Source organism: Lepus europaeus, chromosome 13, assembly GCF_033115175.1.
Source record: "Lepus europaeus isolate LE1 chromosome 13, mLepTim1.pri, whole genome shotgun sequence".
Taxonomy (NCBI): domain Eukaryota; kingdom Metazoa; phylum Chordata; class Mammalia; order Lagomorpha; family Leporidae; genus Lepus; species Lepus europaeus.
Window position 1 is genome coordinate 67,308,643 of NC_084839.1, and position 11,307 is coordinate 67,319,949.

Sequence of the window (11,307 nt, forward strand, 5' to 3'; positions counted from 1 at the left end):
AGCAAGTGGCCGGCGGCAATAGGGTCCCAGCCGCTGTGGTCTGTGCTCTTGTCTCCATGCTTCTCCCCTCTCCCAGTAGGCTGTGTGCTGCCCTCTGTAGTAGGGCAGACGTGGCCCTGTGCCAGGCTTTCACCCCCAGTAGGCAATCGGAGTGGAAATTGCTGCCACCTGTCAGAATGGTTGGGCGATTGTAGCTCGTGGTGAAGGCCAGGCAAGCTACTTCATTTCTTCAGCCTCAGTGTGCTCGGTGCAAAAAGGGAAAGCTGTCTTAGCTCACCGAGTGCTCTGGGCATGCACGGAGTGCCAGAGCCTCCTGAATTTCCCCTTTGTGGTTCGGACCCTGCAGGGCAGGACAGGCATCTTGGCCGCCCGCCCCAGCCAGGCCCCTGTGCGGATGAATTTTTGAAATGGAGACCCTCTCATTAAAGGAAATGTGCGAGAACCTGGATTTAAGTCAGGTGCAAGCAGAGAGGACAAGGAGGCTGATGCTGGAGCACTTGGCCCTGAGTCCCCCTGCCCTGTCCTCAAGGCATCGCAAAGAGCCTCAGGTCTCCTCTGGCCTCGATATCATCATCCTGAGGGGCTGACTGTCTTTTCTGGGGACAGCTGGTGGGCCTGCCCTGGACCTCTCTCCCTCCCTCACCTGATGGCAATTCTGGGATCAGTGAGCTGGTCTAGGGAGGACACATGGAGGTAAGAACCTTGAACTGGGGTTCTCTTACATCCCGGGAGCAAAGGAGGGGAGCAGAGAGAATGAGAGAGGGAACCCCTCCTTCAGCCATCCTAGATCTGAGGGTGGAAACCTTACATGGCTTTTCCATCTGCCCCCGCCCCTCCTAGGGTTCCCCGGCAGGAGGCTGGGAGGCGCCGGCTGCCCGAACAAGCTCAAGCCCTGAAATACTCAACCAGCCTCTGGGGCCTTCTGTTCCTGTCCCAGGTGGCCAGACCTTGGAGACAGGGATGGGAAGGGTGGGGGGTGAAAGGAGCTGCAGAATAACTCCGCTCCTGGGTTGGCCCCCAGGACTCTCAGATGCAGGCTCCTCCCCAGCTGTCCTGCACACCTGTGCCCACCCTGCTGTTGGATCAGGGCCCCATCCTCATTTGACCTTAATTACCTCATTAAGGGTCCCTTCTCCAAATGCAGTCATGTTGACAGTACCGTATGTCAGAATAATTAAAAGAAAGACTGACTTCCACGGTTGTGTAAGTTTGGGGAAAGCATGAATTGAAACCGGACTCTTGACTGCAAGGTCTTTATTTTATTTTATTTTATTTTTTATCTTTTTGACAGGCAGAGTGGACAGTGAGAGAGACAGAGAGAAAGGTCTTCCTTTGCCATTGGTTCACCCTCCAATGGCCGCTGCGGCTGGCGCACCACGCTGATCCAATGGCAGGAGCCAGGTGCTTCTCCTGGTCTCCCATGGGGTGCAGGGCCCAAGCATTTGGGCCATCCTCCACTGCACTCCCGGGCCACAGCAGAGAGCTGGCGTGGAAGAGGGGCAACCGGGACAGAATCCGGCACCCCGACTGGCACTAGAACCTGGTGTGCCGGTGCCGCAAGGTGGAGGATTAGCCTAGTGAGCTGTGGCGCCGGCCTACTGCAAGGTCTTTGTAGGTCACCTCGCTGTGAACAAGCGTGTTCCAAGGTGGAAGGGACAACACGCTGTGTTTCCCACCCACATCTGACCCTGGAACTCACTTCAAGGTCATTGTCATGTGCAACTAGTGCCTCTCGGATCTCAGTGTGGGGCTTGGCGGCCTCCTGGGTTCCCAGGCAGCGATTCTTCACTTGGGTACCCTACGAGCAAGCTCAGCACCGTCCTGCTGAGAATGGAGCAGCCACCAGGAGCTCTTCTGGGTTAGACAGGCTGGATCTCCAGTGAAGAACTTCTGTGTGTGATGTGGTCATCCCTGCCTGTCAGCGTGCTGAGTGAGGTTCCCAAACCTACAGCTGGCTTGCTTTCTCTCCTCTCTCTCTTTGGTGAAGTCCCTAACACTGACTGGCAGCTGTGCCCTCCCTGGGCCCCTGGGGTGGCACTCTTTACTGTGATAGGCCCTTGTGTCTGCTGCATTTCAGCTGTAGCCTTGCCTGGAAGGTGAGTGGCAGACAGTCCTCAAACCCCTTTGGTCTTTCTTGTGTAATCCCCAATACCCTTTGCTGCAATTGCGGCCCTGGGCCTTGCTACTCCACGATCTGAGGACCAGCAGCCTGGACATCACCTGGGAGAGCTTGTTGGAAATGCTGAGTCTCAGGAACCAGAGTCTGCATTTAGCAAGCTCCCAGATGCCCCAGGGGCAGGGGCCTGGAGTGATTTTTGGAAGCACAGGTCGTGACCCACAATGGATAGTGAAAACAAACCACAGGTTGCAATCAGGATTTGAAAAAATGAAAGAATCAAAACTACAGGATGCAGTTCGTATAGAGCAAGTTTTTGGAGGGGAGCTTTGTGTGTTTTGGATTATGGTACAAAATGTGCATTACTATCAAACTTTTGGAGACACTGATTTAGGGGCACATGAAGGTAGTGACACAGGGGCCTTCCACCTCACCCTGCCCTCCCCAAGACCAACTGGCCTTTCCCCAGCTGTCCTGGACGCTAAGGCTGTCCCGTTTCTGACCACACACACCTTGTCACCACACCCTCTGGCCCAACGCCTGAGCTTCCGGGTGTGGTGGGGAGAGCTGGAACCAAAAAGAGTGACTTTTAAAATAGGTTCTTCTCCAGGGTTATTTCTCCCTCGCTTCTGTCTCCTCCGTGTTGGTCCAGCTCCTTGCCCTGGTTCCTCCTCTCCTTCTCCTATTCCAAGCTGGAAGGCAAAGCCAAGGCCAGCTTGTGGGAGATGGAGTCTCTCTCCCCACACTGTAGTTTTGCCTTCCCAAGGCCCTCTTTCCATACCAAGGAGTCAAAACAACCTGGCTGACCCCGTGCCTGTGGGGCGGTTCCCGCTCCTGGCAGTCAGCCACCAGCCCAGGTCTGCCAGAAAATGTATCTGATCTTTGAACCCAGCACGCCCCAGGAGATAAACCTGGGCAGCTGTTAAAGACATCAGCACCACTGTAGAGTCCTGTCGTCAGGGCACGCAGAGGTGAGCAGGGCAGAGAGAGGGCAGGAGGCCCGGGGCCAGCTGAGGGGGTGGGAGGCTGGAGGTGCAGGGCCAGCCTGTGGCCACTTTTCCCTCTCTCCTCACTCAGCCTCTGCTTCAGTCCTTCACTGTCATCATCATCTTCATCATCATCATCACTGCTGTGGGTGACAGAGGGGGATCATATGGCCCTGTTAGCCTGGAACAGTTGGGGTTCATACCTGCTATCAGGGTATTATAATGAATAGTGCTCGCTTTCATTCTGAAGACAGTTCCGTTTTGAATTTTGAATGATTTCATTGCCCTATATAAGAAAATGTAAGAACTTGCCAAAGGTCACAATGCTAATAAACTGTTTAGCTGTGACTTGACTCAAGTCACATGGCCCTCCCAGAATGCCTCACACCCTTCCCAGGATGCCTTCTTTTTTTGCTTCTCTGGCAGGAAAAGTAGTGTGGGTCAGTATGTGAGTGGGATCTGGGGTCATAGCCTCTTCATAGGCCTCGAGAACCAGTTAAAGGGAATCAGTTCACCCTCTTGCAGTCTTTCCCAGGCTGCAAGGTGCAGTAGAACCTGAGAAGTTTGTGAAGCTTCGGGTTCCCTTTCATGGGTAGGCAGGGCTGAGACACAGGCTAAGGTGTTGTCCGGGGAATCTTCCCTCTGGGGAGTCTTTGGTCCCCGCCTGTTCAGGTTTGCCCAGAATCCCAGCTGAAGGAAACTGGAACTTTGTGGAAGTGGAAGATACACAGGCCCTCTTCTGTCCTCTGTGAGGGTGTGTGTGGAGGGTAGAGTGGGGCAGATGGACCTGGGAATCAGTGCTGGGCTGGGAGTGGGATGGGAGTAATTACTTCTGCTTTGCATGCCGGGAGTTTGGGGTCTGGGGGCAGGATTTTGGGGTGGAAAGACATTAACCACAGGTGGTGGGTTCTGGTAGTCAGTGCGATTTGAGCTCAGATTTGGCATTGAGGCACAAGGCCACTCTGAAGGCTCCTGGTATTTTCATTCCTCCAGGCCACCCATGGGCACTGGACTGCTGACAGCCTTCTGGCCCTGTGAAGGCTACTGGCCACAGACACAGGAGTCCTGGGATCTTGTTCCACTGGAGTCAAGGCCTGAAGCTTGCTGGGAGTCTGCCGCATCAGATCTGAGCAGCATGCAGGAAATGCAGGTGAGGGTGCCCTGCAAGCTGCCTCCCCTAAGAACAGTGCCGCCTGAGGATGGAAGAGCACACACGTGCAAAAGCATGCATGTTGACATGTCACAGATGTAGTACAGAAACAAATACCTATCCCCAACACAACCACACATGAGCCAAACACAGATACACTGACATGTAGATACTTCATCCTTACCCACATATGTGTATACACATACACACTCATATAAGCACACATAATCACACATGCATGTACATACACACTTGCATGTACATCCCTGTGCATGCATACTAACATAAATAGCCTGCATAATAATTACTCTAGTGTGCAGTGTCCCCTGGACAGCCATGCAGGAATGGGGACTGGTCTCTGCCATGAGAGGGGAGACCCAGTACTATGTGAATAGGGACCGTGTGTGTGGAGAATACCTGGTTCTTAGGGACTGGGAGGAATACTGCATGGGGAGGAGTGAGCAGCGCTTGGAACAAGGGCTAACAGACAGGTGGGGGGAATGGCATGTCCAAGGCACCTTCTGTGAGGCTCCCATTCCATTGTCCACCCTGTATCCAAGGATATGAACCTCTCCCTGCCCCTTCTGCCCCAACTCAGAGAGAGAGACAGAGACAGACAGACAGACATATCACCTTCAAAAAGAAGCCCAAATCAAATTGACACCAGATTTCTGCCTAGCAACAACATATGCTAGAAAAGAGCAAATTCTTATTTTAAAAATACCAGGCTGCTTTCCATTGAGCTTTCTTGGGAGAATCCAAGGGCAAGTGCTGTGTCCACTCTTGGATTGGAAGGCTGGGGAGAGAAACTCTTTAGTGACTCTCCGAAGACACTTGTGGTTGCGATTGTGTGTTTGAAGAACGTTGAAAACCTACGTGGAACAGGCATCAGCCTCCCAGGGCCAGCGGGCAGAGAGCAAGCAGAAAGAAGGCAGGCCATGTGGTGAATGTCAGAGCAGAAGTCCAGAGGCCAGCTAGCTGGTGCGCTTGGCCAGTGCTTGACTTTTCCCCAGTGTTAAAGGTGGTGTTTCTGAGCCCCTTGCCTATGAGCAGCCCTCAGTGCTGCTGCGGGTGGCCCTGGGTTTGCACAGGACCTTCCTTCTCCTGACACATGTGGCTGCACTCAAGTGCGGCTAGACTGACAACGGTGGGCTGTGAGGCTGGGGTCTGGTGTGGTGCCTAACACCCTGTTCAGATGTCAGAGTCAGTCTGTGGTCAGGCTTAGGGTCAGTGTGGTAGCTTGGGTAGGATTAGTATTTGGCCAAGGTCCGTTTTGTGACCCATATCAGAGGCTGGTCTTGGCCACTGTTGAAAACATTCTGAGTCAGTGTCGGGATCGGTCTGGGTCCCTGGTTGTGGTCAGGGTGAAGTCACATTGATGTGACCAGATTTAGGGCTGCGTGTGGCTGGGGAGCAGTTTATGCTCAGTGTAACTGGTGTTCGGGAGACTCGCAGTGAGGCCCACATCCTCACAAAGCGCCAGCCGGGGGAAGGTCTCCCAGCAGGCTCATGTAGTGTCTCGACATCTACAGTTCCAAGTTCCAGACTTCTTGGTGAGGCCTGGGGTAGGGGCAGCAGGGCCACTAGACCAGGTGCCTTACAAGTTGGGGGACCCCATGGTGGATGGTGTCTCAGACTCTAGGGCTTGGCATCTGGAGGCTGGGTTTTGGCATGGCAGGCAGCCCAGGGCAAGGCTCTTTGGATGGGACATGGCTGGCCACGGGCTGTGTGTAGACCTTTAGGAAATCTGGGTGACCACCCTCACCACACCCAGACCCTTTCCTCACCCTCTGAAATAATCAGGGACCCCATTCATGGCAAATCCTCTGCCTAAGGAAGAGGGTAGCCAGCACTTTCTGTGTCCCACGCTCATGCCTTTCAATGTGTTGTCCCAGGAGCTGCCCATTTCAGAAGGAGCAGCAGGGACAGGAAGGGGCTTGGAAGGCTGGCCACAGGCCAGGTGATTCTGCTGTGTGATACCCTGGTGTCAGAGCTGGCAGGACTGGAGGGTTGGAGTCCCAGGGCCCTCTGGTGCGTGCTACCCAGCTGGTATCCCCTGAGATGCTTCTGCACTCCATGGCCTGGGCTTTGGGAACGTGAGAAGCGAGGCAGGCTCCTGTTCTCAAGGCTTTTACTAGAGAGCTAGAGAACGTGTCCAGATATAGTGTGGGCTGACAGTGGTGTGGGCGGAGCTGTGTACCCTGGCATCACCTGAGGAGCTTCTGAAAACTAGGGTGCCTGGGCTCTGCTCCAGACCTGGGGAGAAAGACCTATGTAAAGCAGCAGCCAAGGAGGGAACAGGATGCCTCCTTGAGCAAAGGCTTCCTTAAAGCATTGCCTGAAAGACTGCACCCCTGGCTGCTGAGTAATAACAGCTGTTCCTCATTGGGACCCCCTGGGGTACCCCCAAGTCCTCAAAGCAACTGTGGGGACCCTGTAACAGGGTCACCAAGGTCTCTGATGCTCTTTCCACGACAGGTGGGGTCTGCCTCCCTTCCCTGCGATCTGTGACATGTTGGCCAGCAGAACAGTGGAAGTGATGTCTCCCACCAGTGCCAGGTCCTCAGACCAGGTCTAAAGAAACTGGCAGTTCCTGCTTCCTGTCTTTTGGGACACTTGCTTTTGGAACTCAGCGACCACACTGCAAAGAAGCCAAATAGCCACCTAGAGAGGTCACCCTTGGGTGTTCTGACCGACAGTTCCAGCCGAGGTCCCAGCTGACAGTCCCCACCAACCACCAGACAGGTGAGTGAGCAGGACTTCAGACAGTCCCTACCCCAGACAGTGACTCACTTCCAGCCTCCAGCCTGCCCAGAGGATTCTGGAAGGAGCAGAGACGACCTGTCTCCACTGAGTGGCAAATGTGAGAGCAGAATAGATGACAGCTGATGCTTTAAGCCAGAGGGAAGCACACTTCTGTAAAGGACAAAGTGGCAACCCCTTCAGGCTCTGAGGAGCGTAGGGTACCTGTGGCAGCGGTTCGGTTCGGTTCGGTTCTATCATAGTGCACCAGCAGCCTCAGGCTGCATGCAGATGAATGGCTGCAGCTGGGCTCCCATACCGCATCCCAGGTGTACACTGAAGGTTGCATTTCTGGCATTTTCACGTGTCACGAGACAGTGGTCTTCTTTTGATATTTCCCAACTATTTACAAGCTTAACTCTGTTCAGGGGACTAGACAGAACTGGGAGGTGGGACAGTTGATGCCCTCTGTTTCAGGCCTTGGTGACTGGTATGGCTGCTTAGGTAACAACAGATGGCTGCCTCAACAGCCTGCTCCGTACGTGATTTTGTGGCATTTATGTCCACCTGTGATTCGGGCTATTGAGAAACCCTTTGAGTTCATTGCTGCAGTAACATTTATCCGAGGGGTGAGCAAGTTGGAATTACAAAGTATTGGGATGAAGAAGATGGGAGAAACCAGAGCTGTTTGCTGTTTTCCAGCCGTGTTCAGGGAAGAGGGACCCGGGAATTAGAGGCCAGAGGGACGAGTTTTTCTTGTGGAATTTGGCTGTTTATTAGGCTTTTCCTAGGCAAACTCTCTCTCCAAGCCAGCCACTTCTATTTTCTAGCCCCACACTCACTGAGCCGCCTCTGAGTCACCGTCTGTCTTCCCGGGAAGAGCCAGGGGTTGGTGTTAGCGCTGATTGGGTGCTGGCAGAGACCAGGCACTGTTCCTGGTGCTACCTGGGTATTAATCAACCCTCCCACTAACCTGCTGCTATCCTGGACTGGAGAACGAGGAACTTGAAACTCAGAGAGCCTAAGTAAGATGTGCAGGCTAGGACTTGAACCCAGGTCGCCTGGCCCCAGAGCCCGCTCGCTTCAATGCTCTGCTTTGCACCCTGCCCCTGGAGAGGGTGCTCTGGAGGGGAAGATGCATTCCAGGCACGGGGGCAGGGGCAGTCCATGCTGCCGAGAAACAAACTGGCAGCTGGGTTGTGCTCTGGCTTCTGTGGTTGAGTTAATGCAGGTCTATGCCTGAGATGCGTGGAGACCTCTGCCCTGAGTGAGGGCTTGAAAGGCAGAGCCCCAGGATCTTGGTTGGGGCAGGGGGACAGCAGGCAGGACAGACAGCTGGTTGGCACCCTCATCGGTGTCCCATGAGCCATTTCAGTTCTTATTGTACTTGACTTCCCTGTAGCATATGTAAAAAAGTTCATGGGAAGTGGGATTAAAAGATCTTTCCCTTGGTGCCAAGCAGTTTTGAAATTCATGGCATTGGGTTTTTTTTTTCATTTTTATTTAATAAATGCATTTTTACATAGATACAACTTTAGGAATATAGTGGTGGCATTGGTTTTTCATAATATGCATTCTTCATGGACTTTTTGAAATACCCTCATGCAATTTGTTCACGTATATATTTTTTGTAATATTTCCTTTTTTCTCTGAATCTTTTCAGCAGCTTTAGAGGTGCCTGCTTCCTCATCTTGGTACTAATTTTCCATGTCCTCACTCATTCCTCCTTCCCCTCTCTTTCCTTGATCATTCAGCTAGAGGTTATCAGTTCTATTAGTCCTTTTAGAAGCTTGATTTTTTTTTTAACTTTGTCTCATCTTTCCATTATATACTTATTTCTTATTCATCATTTTCTGCTGTTTAATATTTCATTCTACTTTTTTTTTTGAGGTTGTCTATCTGATTGAAATCATTGCTTATTTTCAGCCTCTCCCATTTTCAAATATATCAAGGCAGTAAATTTTCCTATGGCTATATCACAGATTTTCTTTTTTTTAAAGATTTATTTTATTTATTTGAAAGACAGAGTTACAGAAAGAGGTAGAGACAGAGAGGTCTTCCATCCACTGGCTCACTCCCCAGATGGCCGCAGTGGCTGGAGCTGCACCGATCTGAAGCCAGGAGCCAGGAGCTGCTTCTGGGTCTCCCATGTGGGTGCAGAGGCCTAAGAGCTTGGGCCATCTTCCATTGCTTTCCCAAGCCATAGCAGAGAGCTGGATTGGGAGAGGAGCAGCCAGGACTAGAACTGGCGCCCATATGGGATGCTGGTGCTTCAGGCCAGGGCTTTAACCCACTGCGCTACAGTGCCGGTACTACAGATTTTCATTTATAATATTTTCATTACTGTACAGTTCAAAATATTTTCTAGTTTCTAGAGGATTTATTTTTTGACTCTTGGGTTATATATAAATGTGTCATTTTCAAATGTAAGGGGATTTTCTTTTTTCTTTTTTTTTTTTTTGCTGATTTCTGATTTAATTTGATGGGGATTAAAGGGCATGGTCTTTTATTAAAATTATTTATTTACTTATTTGCAAGGCAGTGAGAGGGGTGGGAGAGAGAGAGTGTGTGTGTTCCCATTTACTAATTCATTGCCCAGATGGCCATCGTGGCTGAAACTGGGCTGGGCCAAAGCCAGCAGCTATGAACACAATCTGGGACTTCCACATGGGAACCAGGAACCCATACTTGAGCCATCACTGCTGCCTCCCAGCTCTGCATTAGCAGGGATCTGGGATTAGGAGCCAGAACCAGGTATTGATCCCAGTCATTCTGATGTGGAAATGCAGGCATCTTCACAGATGTCTTAACTATTAGGCTAAATGCCCACCCTGATAGCATGCTCTTTATGAGCGGCTGGTGTATGGCATAGCAGGGAATGCTATCTCCTGCAATACCAACATCCCATATGGGTGCTGGTTTAAGTCCTGGCTGCTCTACTTCCAATTCAGCTCCCTGCTAATGCCCTGGGAAAAGCAGTAAAGATGGTCCAAGTGCTTGGGCCCCTGCCACCCAAGTGGAAGACCCTGATGAAACTGCTGGCTCCTGGCTCCTGACTTTGGTCTTGTTCAGCACCAGCCATTGTGGCCATCTGGGAAGTGAACCCGCAGATAGAAGATCTCTTTCTCTGTCTCTCCCTGTTTCTGTAACTCTTTCAACTAAATCAATTTTTTTTTTTAAAAAAAGAATGCTCTCTATGACTTTATTGCTTTACAGTTTTTTTTGAGATTTATTTTCTATTTGTATAAATTTTCCTTGTGTGTGAAGAAAATATGCATTTTCTGCATTTGTTGAATGCTGTCTTCTGTTTCCATTAGTTAAAGTTTCTTAATCCTGTTTTTCACAATTTCTTCCTCTGTCCTGGGTTTTTAATCAATTACTAACAGAATGTGTTAAAATATTACGCTGTAATTATGGATTTGTCATTTTTTGAAGTTAAGATAATATTTTCTTTATATATTTTTGAGGCTATGTTATTGGGTGCATACAGTTTAAACTTGTTATGACTTTCTGGGATGTGGATTATGATGGTGAGTGGATCTTCTAATCTTTAGCAGTCCCCTTCCTTAAAGTCTATTTCATGTGAAATTAATGTAGCTAATTCACGTTTCCTTTGGTAACTACATGCGTAGCGTGTATCCTTAGGGTACTGATGTCTAGTGCAAACACATTTAACTGGATTTTAAAACTTTTAAACAACCTAATAGTGAAAAAAACTGACAAAAAGTATGACACAAGGACATAAAATTGTACTACTTGCAGTTCCTTGGGTTCCTGCAGTGATGCAAATTTAGCTAGTGATTTCAGTGCAAGGCCTCTCCGTGTTGAGCTAACTCATCCTCACTTTCTTCTCCTGTATCCGTCCCTCTTCTCTTCTCCTCCCCAGATCTGTTCTGCACAGACCTGGGAAGTACACGTGGGGCGTGCCGGGGAGGGGTGAGTGATCCCCTTACTTCCCTGAGGCTGCGCTTCTTCAGAATCCCAGCTTCCTGCAGGGGCGCGGGGTCCTCGCACCTGGGGAAGGCCCTGGGCTTTTGTTTTCTCCCCTTGTCCACGAGAGGGGTAAACATCACAACCCGGCTGTGGAGCTGTTCCTCACGCGTGGGCCCATGCTCTCAGGGCTGGGGAGCACCCTTACCCTTCAGGGCACTCTCCTCCTTCTAGATTTTGGCCTGGTTACTCCTCACCTTCCCATGAGTTTATGCCTACAGTGATGTTTCTCAGTGCATCCTCATCACATTCAGTTGTCTTCCGTGGGAGGACTGGTTCCAGGAACTTAGCTACTGTTCCCAAAAGCACAAGTCAATTGGCTT